At 48.6% G+C, this 13,600-nt stretch overlaps 1 long non-coding RNA gene across 1 annotated transcript; it reads left to right on the top strand.

Annotated features, from left to right (window-relative positions):
- Positions 1–10,954: 10,954 nt before the first annotated feature.
- On the top strand, positions 10,955–13,070 carry LOC121068683. The gene is made up of 5 exons (XR_005819030.1): positions 10,955–12,436; positions 12,532–12,584; positions 12,667–12,714; positions 12,820–12,866; positions 12,957–13,070. It is a non-coding gene; the product is annotated as an uncharacterized LOC121068683 (long non-coding RNA).
- Positions 13,071–13,600: the final 530 nt, after the last annotated feature.

Here is a 13,600-nt window from a genome sequence, read left to right as displayed (position 1 = left end):
AATTTGGGGAAGTCTGTCAAACTCTCAGAAACAATAGCAGTGAGACTCTATTATGCAGTCATGGTGAAAGTTTAGCACAGCGAAGAAACAGTGTGTATTAGGTAAGGTGACAAATGGAGTCACACCTCCCAGAAGTCCCAGTTTGAGGTCTTTAAGCTTTTTTTCTTGTTGGGGGAAGGCGGAGAGAGCCGAATATTATCCAGGAAGGTGACCAAATCCGTGCCTAAAAAGCTCAGCTGCTAAAGGTTTTATAAATGATCTTTGCACTGCACGTTTCAGTTTTCATGAAGCCAAATTGAGATAAATCCAAAATTTTCTATGGATTTAAAAGAACGCTTACTAAAATATTCTTGTCATTCACAATAATAATGGAGTGAGTGAACTTGTTCCACACAGTGACCTTACTGTATTATTTTGTTTGTTGTATTCCAGCAAACTGTGTACGATCCCGGGAGCGTAGGCACGGTCTTGTGTAGCATTGTCATTCTGCCCCACCGCTCTGATATCTAACAAAGTAATACGTTCTGGATGTTGTCTACAAATTCTTTCCTTCCTTATGTAAGAGGTCAATGCGCGTGTCGCCTAGTTTGTCACAGAGCGTCACTGAAGTACTGTTTTATTTGTATTTGTGAAGACAGCAGAATCAAAGACAGCAGGTCGGTGACTCCCACCGAGATGGTCATTAAGATAAAACAGTGAAGTTTCTAGCATATATTAAAAAGCCTGGAGGAATTAGCACAGCTTGCAGGAAAGCGTGCTGGAAAGAGATGATATTTGAGAGCAAGCGTGAAAGTCTTTTTACCAAGACTGATGAGAACTGATGCGTCTGTCCTGCGTTTGGATAGGTAAGTGAGTTAAGAGGAGCTGAGCGTAGAGTCTGCAGGGAAATTGGAAAATGAATGAGATAATTTAACCTTTTTTCCGTGCAAGCGTGTTTTTGTTTTGTTTTTTAAATCCCATACTTTTGTTATTATCCAGAATTTTTAATATAACTCTGTATTTTAACTGGTCTGGGTTTATGGATAGCAGCTAACTATAGAAAGAAATAAGATCCTGAAGCGTCCCTGGAGCCGCTAACTCTACCTCTTTATCTGTTCCCTAAGAAGATGCCCTGGATTTAAAGACGGTGTGTATTAAATGAAGTATGAGAAGAAACAGCTTCTTCGGACACTTGCGCTCCTCTTCTTCAGCTCGTGGAGAAGGCTGACAGCCTGTCTCACTCTCGTCAGTGCTATCCCACCAGCTCCTTTAGGAGCCCAGCACCGCGTTTGGCCTGTTGCGATCTTCCCGCTCCCCTCATTTCTGTGCTGCAACGCCACCATCCACGAGAAGTCAGGTAGGATCTGAAGACCTTTGACACTGCTAAAGAATCAAACCTCAGCTGTCAGTTTTAGCCCTTTGTATTCCAGACGTTTGCTTTGCTGGATGATGGTTTCGTTTTTGATTTTGTAATACGTTCTTTGTAGAGGTTATTTTAAGCAGCCAAGTAGGTAGCCTCCTTCCCTCGGTGGATTTGTGCGAGTTTTAGCTGAGCTTCGCACATCTGAGCGATTTCCCAGTGGGTGTTCTGGTCTTGACGCGTCCCTAAAACCTTTGTCCGCCTCGCCCCTCCTCTTTGTGTATTAAGATGCACGTTTGCGCAAAAATTATGTACACCGTGCATAAGCCCCCCAGTGGTTATGGGGCATTTTCAGCACTTCACAGATAAGGCTCCGTGTTTACTTAATCACTTAGGCATAGTCCTGGCTTTCAGTGTAGGCATAGCTAATGATTGTTACTCAAGTGGTTATAAAGTTCCAAACGTTTGTTTGTTTATATATATATATATAGAGAGAGAGAGAGAGATACATACCCATATGTATATGTATGTATATACATAAATGAAACTGAGTCTGTGGAGTAAAAGACTTTTCTGCTTGCAGTATATACTCACGTATCAGCAGACTCATACGCAAGCTGATCCAAACTGGGTGCCAAGCTGTGCCTTTTTTGTCGCCTGGAATATGCAATCTGTGCACCTCAGGTGTACCTTGTCTATTAACTATCTCTTACATTGTGCCACCCCATTACTATCAGTGGATGTACCCAGCACCACCTTGGGGCTACACAGAACGTGGAAATTTCTAGTATGTTAATGTTACTCTGTTAACAAAACTGACGTACTAGCCGCTTGCTGTTTCTATTTTTTTGTTTTTCTTTTCGGTAGTCTCCTCAAAAGTTGTTGTGGACACGTTATGTATCTTTTCTGTTCTTCCAGGATTCATTCTTCAGGAAAGACGACCATGAAATCCGAGGGCTGTGGACAACCATCTACCAGATGGTTGTTGCAGTTGCCTTTGGTCACGTCATTTGTCCTTTTAGCTCGCCCTTTCCTCTACCTTGAGTTGAATTTTTGTGCAGCGCTTTGTTTGCAGTGGTAGCCGAGTTTGCAGTTTGCGGCCGAGGTGTTTTTGATTAAAAACGATCTTAACTGTAATAGTGAATTCACAGAGTGTGGCTTTGTATAATGACTCCCACGATCATAACATTTTTCTACTTTGTCACAGACAGGAGAAAAGCTCTTTCCAGAGAGATGGAGAAGGAATTAATTAGACCTCTGCTTCATCCTGTGAGACCAGAAGACGTGGAGTAACTGTAAGCTGCGATTCTCAGGAGACATACTAAGAGTCTCGGGTTCCTTTTCTGCCCGCCTCCCAAGGCCTCGGGCATGTTGGGTTCACCCTGGGAAGGGCACGTTGCTCAGGTCAGTTATTTCCTCCCCTAGACGACGTGGGGTGCATTTCTCTGCTGCACTTGTGGTTTTCCACCTGTGGTTTTTCACTTGTGGTTTTCCACGTGGTTCGCACTGCTTCCATTATTGAGAAAACGGTTTGGGAAGCTGTGTCTGCCACTTCTCAGGATTTTCTGCCGCCACCTGCTGGCAAAAAAAAATCACTAACGCAGGTGGAGCCATGTAGGACTTCTCAGAGGTAAGCCTTCAACGTACGGGGACCCCTAAACTCGTGAGCCGAGCACGCAAGACAAATGTCCGTGGCACAAAGATCAAGGACGACTTCTCAGAGGTAAGCAGCTTTCCCTTTGTTTCCCCGTCCTCTCAGGAGCCCTCTTTATGATGCTTGTACACACTTCAGGCTCACAACACTCATTTTCTCCTCTACTTAGTATTCCCAGTCCCTGCCTAAGCCGTCCTCCCTCCCCCCACTTTCCAAAGACCTACGTGCTCTGCTCAGGTCCCTCCTGAGGTCTTACAGATCTTTTAAATCTGCTCAGCGTTCTTTCCGGCTTGTACTGTGCCATTATTTTTTCCCTGCTCCTTTTGAGAATGTCTGTACCCTTTTTAGATCTCGATTGGGTTGGCTTTTTTGGACCCATCTGCATGGCCTTTTGTTTTGTAGATAGTCTACTAAGGTACGTTACTTCTCCGGTGAGTTATTTTACTACATTGAATTGTATTTTTGTGGTTTGTAATCTGTTACACTCCTAGATTATTTCTACCTATGTAAAGAAAGGTTTCAGCTAATTACAGTCAAAAACAGTTTTAGTTACCTACTTGGTCATATTGTCGTTTCAATAATCAGGACTGAAGCAAAAGCACAGGAATTGTTGCCTCTAGTAACGCTCCACACACTGTTGAGCTAAGCCAAATAAAAAACGCAGCTGCTGCTCTCTTTATCCCTTCTTGTGCTTTGCCCCTCCTCTTTCCCAGGTGATTGGGGCAGGGTGCCGGGTGGGGCCTAATGGTATATGAGCCGCAGGTGTCCTGTTAGAGAGCTCATTCTGCCTGAGCTGCTCTTTGGGCTAAGTGCTTTGTTTTTCCTTCAGTCAGTTGCAGGTTTTTTTTTTTTTTAAGGTGCGTCAGAGTCTAGGGGTTGATGCGTTTCTAAGTTGAAAGAGATAAGTACATCTATTGAAAGTAACATCTAGTAGGATCATTTAAAGTAAACTAATCTATATAGTAGTAGATGCCTTTATTGCATGCAGCTCTTCTTCAGGTGAGTAATTCTTATAGTATAAGTAATTCTTTTCCCATGTTTTGGTCACGATGTTTGTAGCGTGCCTTTTTATGTGTGTGTTTGGCCTGGAGCTGTCCTGCCTGGCAATTAGTGATGGTAGCTAACGTGGTGGTTCATGTTCATCAGTGCAATAATACATTGTCCTGACTCTTTTGGGAAAGACATCTGGTCTGTCTCTGGGCGAATACTCAAGCTCTGGGCGAGTACTCAAGGGCAGCTGGCACAGAGTCTTTTTTCTTTTTTTCCCAGCAGTAGGTAAACCTTAGGAGGAATCGGTCAAAGGAAACAGCAACTGTCAAGTTCTTGTTCGGCAACTCGGTGACTGGTTTGATCTACTTCTCAGATGTAGAGGCAAATGGACTGCTCTTTTGAAATGATAAAATAAAAAACATGAATTTTGTCAAATGTGGCAGTGCCTGTTTGCAGTCTGTTGCTTTTGCCAGTGGTAGATAACACTTATAAGGAATCGGTCAAAGGAAAGAGCGCCTTCTGGAACTGCGAAGCTCTGCGTTGGCAACTCGGTGACTGGCTTGACCTACTGTCCATCATCAGAGGGAAGCGGACTGCTGTTTTGAAAATAAGAAATAAAAAAAATAATTAAAAAATTAAAAAAAATTAGGGTGCTGCTCTGTGGCACCTGGAGGACTGCCACTCCGTGTGGCAGTTAAAAGAATGTGATTTGGAGATGGAGAGCAGCAGAGGTAAAGCAGCTGGGAAGATAGGTATAGGTATTGCAGTAGGTAGGCTGTGGTTATGAGGTGCCTCAGGGTGTGCTTTTTGTCTTGTTTCTGCCCTTCCATAGTGCAGCCTTGGAGAGGTGAATTCCCCATGTTGTGGAGTGGTGCAAAAAGGTGAGAGGGCTGTCAGCCCGATCAGTTTCCTTCACCAAAGCTAAGGCAGGTCTTTCAAGAGAAACAGCCTGGTTGCCTGTGCTGTACTCTGCACGCTGTTGACCTAAACCACACCAAAAACAGGGCTGCTGTTCCTCTTGCTCTCTTTACGTCTTGTCATGCACGGCCCCTCCCATTTCCCATGTGATTGGGGTGGGGTGCTGGGTGGGGTGCAATGGTATATGAGTTGCAGTCATCCCTTCAGAGAGCTCATTCTGCCAGGGCTGCACTTTGGGGTAAGTGCTTTGGTTTTCCTTCAGTCAGTTGCAGGGGTCTTTAGGTGGGTCAGAGTCTATGGACTGATGCGTTTCCAAGTAGAGAGCGGTACGCACATCATTGTGAGGTAACAACTAGTAGAATCTGTTAGAGTAAACCAATCTAGTAATAGGTGCCTGTATTGCATGCAGCTCTTCTTCAGGTGAGTAATTGTTACAGCATGTTTATAGAGAGGATGGCAATGTTACTTTGTGTGTTTGCTTTGTGGTTCTGGGTCCCTTATGATTTTTGCAGAATTAAGGCAAATATTATCAAAGTTATAGTGTTGGTGGCAAAGTGATGGAGCAGGGTTTAGGAGATAAATATCATCGAAGCTCCCTGTATAAGCACGTATCTGAAAACAGCAGCAGTAGGTGTGTAAGGTGTAGTCTTTTTCAGGGTTAGGGACAGTTTGTTCTATTTTTGGAGCTTTTGCCTGCGGTTTGGCTGGCTGTAGAGTCTTTAGACCTTGCAGCCTTCTAGATTTTAAGTGCTTGGAATTCATATGATAGAGGTATGTTTAGGAGGTGTTGCCGGCTAACTTGTTTTTAAGAAATGGTGGGGTACGGTTCCTCGACCGCATAAGTACGGTAGTATTACCGAGAGACTGAGCAGGGTCACCTTTTTCAGCTGTAAAGGGTAAGTCTGTGATTGCTGCAGCCCAGGCACATGTTCCTGCCCATCACTACAGTTATTTTACTACATCAAATAGAGTAAAATTCCAGTTTCTCTTTTAGAGGTGCTATAGGTAGCTTCAGAGAACAGGTGGAAGCATCTGCCATGTGGGGTAGGTAAGCAGCTGAGGTAAAGGAGCGGTTGAAAGTAACTGTCCTAAGGGTGCTGTGGCTTTTGCTGCAGTGGTTGCTTTCTCTTCTGTTTATCAGGTGCCACAGGCAAGGTGGGCTGTGATAGTGTTTAGAATAGGAGCAAAGCAGGTCAGTTGAATGCTGTTTGGTTCCTGAGACAGGTGTTGTAGAGGACAAAGGTTGTCTGGCGTGGCAGTTCCTGATGGTGGTCTTCTTCAGTAGGTGAAGAGGTGCCTGAAGCCCCATCCCGTGTAGCCTGAGTACGTCTCGCTGAGGATGAAGCCTGCTTTCCAGCAGTTCCCAAAGCTGTGTTGAGGCTGAAATGCTGTGTCTGTGTTTGGGTTGCACCTTGGTGAGTGTAGGGATGGGTTTTAAGTCAGTGCAGCAGAGGGCCAGGCTCCAGTGTCCTGTAGTGTGTTTTGACCCATCAGCGTAGCCTTTTGGTTTTCAGATAGCCTACTCAAGTACGTGATTTTTCCTGTGAGTGATGTTATTACATGGAATTGATTTTTTTTTTTTTTTTTTTTGGCGTGTAATCTGTTATGCTCCTAGATTTTTCTTTCTATGTAAAGAAAGGTTTGAGCTAATTCCAGCTGAAAAAATTTCAGTTGCTTGCTTGGTCATATTGTCCTTTCAATATTCAAAGCTGCAGCAAAAGCATGGGGATTGTTGCTTCTAGAAACACCCCAGTTCTCTTGTCTGCAGTCTGCATGCTGTTGAGCTAAACCAGATTTAAAAAAAAAAAAAAGTAAACAAAAACAACATACAAACCACCACAGCTGCTGCTGCTCCTGCTCTCTTTCTACTTTCTTGTGCTTTGCCCCTCCCCTTTCCCAGGTGATTGGGTTTGGGTGCTGGGCAGGGCCAAATGGTATATGAGCCCCAGGTATGGCATTAGAGAGTTCATTCTGCCTGGGCTGCTCTTTGGGGTAAGTGCTTTGTTTTTCCTTCAGTCAGTTGCAGGGTTCTTCGGGCAGGTTGGAGTCTATGGATTTCTAGATTTTAAGTGCTTGGAAATCACTTACTAGAGGGATATTTAGCAGAGGTTGCTGGCTCACTTTGTTTTTGGGATGGTGGGATACACTTGTGTTTTTGGGTTATATTTGAAACTCTAGATGTATCAAGCCACTTGTGTAACTCTCCGGAGGACTAAAACGAGCTTGATTACACGCTACAAGAGGCTTGACCACATAGGCGCAGTATTACCAAGAGACTGAGCAGGGTCGTATCAGAGTCACCTCTTTCATCTGTAAAGAGTAAGTCTGTGATTTGGCGCGGCGCCGCCCGGGCAGCTTTTGGCGCGGCGCCGCCCGGGCAGCTTTTGGCGCGGCGCCGCCCGGGCAGCTTTTGGCGCGGCGCCGCCCGGGCAGCTTTTGGCGCGGCGCCGCCCGGGCAGCTTTTGGCGCGGCGCCGCCCGGGCAGCTTTTGGCGCGGCGCCGCCCGGGCAGCTTTTGGCGCGGCGCCGCCCGGGCAGCTTTTGGCGCGGCGCCGCCCGGGCAGCTTTTGGCGCGGCGCCGCCCGGGCAGCTTTTGGCGCGGCGCCGCCCGGGCAGCTTTTGGCGCGGCGCCGCCCGGGCAGCTTTTGGCGCGGCGCCGCCCGGGCAGCTTTTGGCGCGGCGCCGCCCGGGCAGCTTTTGGCGCGGCGCCGCCCGGGCAGCTTTTGGCGCGGCGCCGCCCGGGCAGCTTTTGGCGCGGCGCCGCCCGGGCAGCTTTTGGCGCGGCGCCGCCCGGGCAGCTTTTGGCGCGGCGCCGCCCGGGCAGCTTTTGGCGCGGCGCCGCCCGGGCAGCTTTTGGCGCGGCGCCGCCCGGGCAGCTTTTGGCGCGGCGCCGCCCGGGCAGCTTTTGGCGCGGCGCCGCCCGGGCAGCTTTTGGCGCGGCGCCGCCCGGGCAGCTTTTGGCGCGGCGCCGCCCGGGCAGCTTTTGGCGCGGCGCCGCCCGGGCAGCTTTTGGCGCGGCGCCGCCCGGGCAGCTTTTGGCGCGGCGCCGCCCGGGCAGCTTTTGGCGCGGCGCCGCCCGGGCAGCTTTTGGCGCGGCGCCGCCCGGGCAGCGTTGGGCGCGGCGCCGCCCGGGCAGCTTTTGGCGCGGCGCCGCCCGGGCAGCTTTTGGCGCGGCGCCGCCCGGGCTGCTTTTGGCGCGGCGCCGCCCGGGCAGCTTTATCTCAGATCGAGCTAACGAGCAGCTGAGGTAAAGGAGCTGGGAAGAGGGAGGTATTGCAGCAGGTACGCTGTGGCTGTGAGGTAGGTGCCTCGGGGTGTGCTTTACTCTTGTCTCTGCAGGTGCTTCGTGCAGTCTTGGACAGGGAAATCCCCATGTCACGGAGCAGTGAGGGAAGGTGAGAGTGTTGTCAGCCTGGTCATCCCTTATCCGAAGCGAAAAGAAGACGTTCAGGTGTTTCCCTCTGAGGGTCTGAGGTAAGGCTGTTTGGGACAGAGAAGCAGTGTGGCAGGCGGTCGCTTGCAAGCACAGTGGTCATTTTGTCCTTTAGTATTCCCAGGTGGCATGGGTGATGCTGGCTGTTCCTTTCGAGCTTGGATCTAACTTCCAGGTACAGAGGCAAGTGGACTGCTGTTTTGAAACGATAACATTAAATATGGGGTCACTTATGTTGTTGAGGGATGGGTGCTAATGCTGGCAGCTGAACGTTTATCTTCTGACTGTGTTTTCCTTTGTTCAGGCTGAAACACAGTGTGCAGTACAGGACGTCAAGACCCGAGCTATCTCTGGAGTGACTCTGGTGAGTGAACAGAGGTAGCTGTTATTTTTGGCTATGGCTGTGACTGCAGTTATTTTACTACATGAAATAGAGTAAAATTCCAGTTTCTCTTTTAGAGGTGCTATAGGTGGCTTCAGAGAACGGGTGGAAGCATCTGCCATGTGGGGTAGGTAAGCAGCTGAGGTAAAGGAGCAGATGAGAGTAACTGTCCTAAGGGTGCTGTGGTTTTTGCTGCAGTGGTTGCTTTCTCTTCTGTTTATGAGGTGCCACAGGCAAGGTGGGCTGTGATAGAGTTTAGAATAGGAGCAAAGCAGGTCACTCAAATGCTGTTTGGTTCCTGAGACAGGTGTTGTAGAGGAGAAAAGCTTTCAATATTCAAAGCTGAAGCAAAAATAAATAAACCGTAGCTGCTGCTTCTCCTCTTTCTACTTTCTTGTGCTTTGCCCCTCCCCTTTTTCAGGTGATTGGCTTTGGGTTCCAGGCAGGGCCTAGTGGTAACTGAGTCACAGGCATCCCTTCAGAGAGCTCATTCTGCCTGGACTGCGCTTTGGGGTAAGTGCTTTGGTTTTCCTTCAGTCAGTTGCAGGGGTCTTTAGGTGGGTCAGAGTCTATGGACTGATGCGTTTCCAAGTAGAGAGCGGTACACACATCTTTGTGAGGTAACAACTAATAGGATCTGTTAGAGTAAACCAATCTAGTAATAGGTGCCTGTATTGCATGCAGCTCTTCTTCAGGTGAGTAATTGTTACAGCATGTTTACGGATAGGATGGCAATGTTACTTTGTGTGTTTGCTTTGTGGTTCTGGGTCCCTTATGATTTTTGCAGAATTAAGGCAAATATTATCAAAGTTATAGTGTTGGTGGCAAAGTGATGGAGCAGGGTTTAGGAGGTAAGTATCATCGAAGCTCCCTGTATAAGCATGTATCTGAAAACAGCAGCAGTAGGCATGTAAGGTGTAGTCTTTTTCAGGGTTAGGGACAGTTTGTTCTATTTTTGGAGCTTTTGCCTGCGGTTTGGCTGGCTGTAGAGTCTTTAGACCTTGCAGCCTTCTAGATTTTAAGTGCTTGGAATTCACACAATAGAGGTATGTTTAGGAGGTGTTGCCGGTTAACTTGTTTTTGGGAAATGGTGGGGTATGCTTCCTTTTTATTTGGGTTATCTTTTAATCTCTAGATATATCAAGCCATTTGCGTAACTGTCCAGAGGCTTCACAAAGAGCTTCAGTACGCATCGCAAGGGGCTTGACCGCATAAGCGCAGTATTACGGAGAGACTGAGCAGGGTCACCTTTTTCATCTGTAAAGGATAAGTGTGTGATTATCCCTGTTGGGGCTGCTGTGCATTCATGGCCTTTTGGCATTTGTGGACCTGAGGGTGTGTGTTTTTTTTTTTTTTCTGGCTCTCGTCTCTGTGTTTGAGTCCTCTGCAAGGAGCTGTACTGTTTGCTTGTCCATCACGGATATGACCTTCTTGTAGCCTAGGGCATGGGCACAGACACTTGAATGAGGCACGAGGGTGAGTGGATGGCAGTGTGAGCCCTGAGTTGGTCAGTGGATTGTGTTAGTCTGCTTTGCCTGTTGGGCAGGCTTTGGAAGCACCTTGCGACAGCAGGGTACATCTCCTGTCACGTTCCTGAGGCGCGCCAGGCGTCAGCAGTTCCAGTTCCTGAAATGCTGGAGATGCTCGGAGAGCAAGAGGAGCTGGGAGCGTGATGCACCTCCTTGGTATGTTAGGTGAGCGAAGCGGTGGTACTGGGTTGGGGAATGTGGGTCTGGGGCTTCTTGGCTGTTGGGGTAGGGGAGGAAGGAAGAGGAGTGGGTATAGGCTGTTTTGTGGATTGTCACATTTGTTTGTTCTTTCTCCTTGATCTAAGCTACGTGACCTTGGCTCAGCACAGTAAATGGAAGCGCTAAGCCTGGATCGGGAAGGTGAGTGGAGAAAAGTTGGAAAAAGGGCATTGGTTTTGGTTTGGTAGTCTATTGGTCCCACCTCTGAGTGAGTCCTCTTTTCCGGGGACGAAGAAGATACTGGGAACATCCTAGTTGGTCTCTGTGGTCCACCTTGAGGATGGATTCAGACCCCTGAGAATTAAGTCCAGGGGCAAATACTGTGTGTTTGGGGGTGGTTGGCAGGGCAAGGCGGGCAGTTGTCTAGAGTTTGTCTATCTGACTTCAGTAGCAGAGCTGAAGAGCTGAAACTGTTTTGTTTTTGAGGTGGGTGTTTCACTGGAAGAAGTTTGGCTGGTGTGCCAGTGCCTGATGGCACTTCATTTCTGCGGGTGAAGAGGAGCCTCATGCCGGAAGCAATGTCCTGGCTAGCCTTTGTGTTCCTTGATGAGGATGGAACCTGCCTCCCATCATTCGCAAGCTAAGTTGGGGGGCAAGTGCTATGTTTGCTTTTGGGTTTTGAATGCACACATAGGGCGAGGGTCTGTGCTTTTAAGTCATTGCAGTGGATGGGGCCTTTTAGGATTGATCACGGTCAGACAGTGTGTGGGTGTGGGGGGTGGGATTCTGTCAGGTACAGCTTGAGCATGTGCCAGGCAGGGCAGTTCCAGCTTGGTGTCTGTGGTCTGTGTTGTCTGTGCTGTGCTGTTGCTCATGGTGCTTGGCAGGCCCTGGGGAAGCCATCCTGAGGGCGTTGAACCCTTGACCTCACTGGAATAATGTTGATGCTCAATTGGAAGCTGAGCATTTCTTGTCTTGCAGTGGGAGCCTAAAGAGATCATTTCTTCTGTGCATGTAATTTTTTTTGCATCAAATGTTTCTTGATGTGATCATGATATGTTACGCGCTCCTCAGGTCTTGATATCCTCATTGCCTTCTTCCACTGGACAGATTAGATGGGCAACTTGGTAGCCACACCAAAGGTCCTAAATGTTTGTTTCATCATCATAGGGCTGATCTGAGCGCTTCTTGACTGGCAGTCGCAGCTTAAAGCGCAGATGTGTTTCAGGTCTTGTGCATCATATTCAGTTTCAGATCGCATCTGTTTCCATCCTCACTCTTGCAGAAGTCATCTGGGTCGCATCAGGAGCTCTTGCTTGGGAGTTCATTTCCGAAGCATTTTTCTTATGGGGTTTGCACTCCCCATCCTTCCGGTCTCTTGTCTTAAAGGCAGGCTTTTTATGCCTCCGTCATCCCAGTTCTGGCAGTTGCTTCCAGTCGCATGTTGTGACATTTGAGTCTCTCCTTGGGTCTGCTGCAGAGCACCTGTTCTGACTTGCTGTCGCTGTAGGGCTTCCCTCTGGGAGTCATTATTTTTTTTTTGCGCCTTGTGTTCTGTGTTTTGTTCGTAATGTTTGTAGCGTGCCTGTGTGTGTGTTTGGCCTGGAGCTGTCCTGCCTGGCAGTTAGTGATGGTAGCTAACGTGGCGGTCCATCGGTGTACTAATGCATTGTCCGGACTGTTTTGGCAAAGACATCCAGTCTGCCTCTGGGCACGTACTGAAGGGCAGCTGGCACAGAGTCATCTCAGTGGTGTCTGGCAGATGTGGAGGGGGAGACCTGAGCTGCTTGCGAGCAGCTGTTTGCATAGTGCTTGAACAGTGCTAGAGGAGAGGTCTGTCGTTGAATCTTGAAGGCTCGCAGATGTGGAGCATGTTTTTTTTTTTTTTTTTTTCCAGTCCTAGATAAACTGTACGAGGAACCGGTCAAAGGAAAGAGCTCCTTCTGGAGCTGTCAAGCTCTCATTTGGCAGCTCGGTGACTGGCTTGGTCTACTTCTGAGGTGCCGAGGCAAGTTGTCTGCCGTTTTGAAACAGTAACATTGGCAATGGGGTCCCTTGTGTTGTTGAGGGATGGGTGCTAATGCTGACAGCTGAATGATTATCTTCTGACTGTTTTCATTTTTTAAAGCTTAAACGCAGTGTACAACCTGGGACGTCACACCCAGAGCTGCCTCTGGCAAGGTGAGCGATGAACAGATGGAGCAGTTATAGTTGGGTTGCGGTTCTCACTGTCACTCTAAGTGTCCCCTCTTTTCTGTTTTAGAGGTGTTGTAGCTGGCTTAAGAGGGTAGATGGAAGCATCTGCCTCGGGGTAGGTAAGCGGGGTGGAGGTAAGGCAGCAGATGAGAGTAACTGTCCTAGCCGTGCTGTGGCTTTGGATGCTGCCTCGGCCTATGCTTTTCTTCCTCTTTCACAGGTGTCTCGCAGAGGTTCAAAGGAGCAAACTGCATTCTGAAGAGCTGCGTAAGTAGGGCGGCTCATCATGAGCTGGGTTGGAGCGGAATGGCCAAGTAGCGTGAGGTGACTCTGAAGGGTCTCTGTCTTGCTTTGCAGGTGCCATGGCAGGCTCTCCACACAAGTGGCTGAGGACTTGAGATGAGACTGGAGAGTGACAAGGAGCAGCACGTGCAGGGATGGTATCCCAGCGCTGCGGTTGCTTTCTCTTCTGTTCATCTGGTGCCACAAGCAAGGTGGGCTATAACATCAGTCTTTAGAATTGGAGCAAAGGAGATCACTTGCATGCTGCAGGGCATCTGAGAAGGGTGTTTTAACAGGAAAAGTTTGTCTGGCGTGGCGGTGTCTGATTGCAGTGTGTTTCCGCAGGTGAAGAGGTGCCTGGAGCCCCATGTCATCTAGCCTGCGTGTGCCTTGAGGATGAAGCCTGCTTTCCAGCAGTCCCTAAAGCTAAGTTTGGCCTGAAATGCCCTGTCTGTGTCTTGGGTGGGGTTGTACCTTGGTGTCTGTGTGATATGTGCATGGGGATGGCTTTTAAATCAGTGCAGCAGAGGAACAGAATCCAGTAACAACTGGGTGAAGAGGCCCTGGGTTCATCCTTTTCAGCCTAGTGTGTGCCAGGCAGGGCAGTTCCAGCATGTTCTACGGTGTATGTTTCTGTGTACTATAGTATCCATTTATCAGGTCTTGTTCCCATAGTTCTTGGCTTCTGCAGTGCTTGCTGAGCACCGTATCATGGGTCT

This window comes from Cygnus olor, chromosome 3 (assembly GCF_009769625.2).
Source record: "Cygnus olor isolate bCygOlo1 chromosome 3, bCygOlo1.pri.v2, whole genome shotgun sequence".
NCBI lineage: Eukaryota > Metazoa > Chordata > Aves > Anseriformes > Anatidae > Cygnus > Cygnus olor.
The sequence above is the reverse complement of the archived record's forward strand: the minus strand, read 5'-3'. Positions and strand labels throughout refer to the sequence as shown.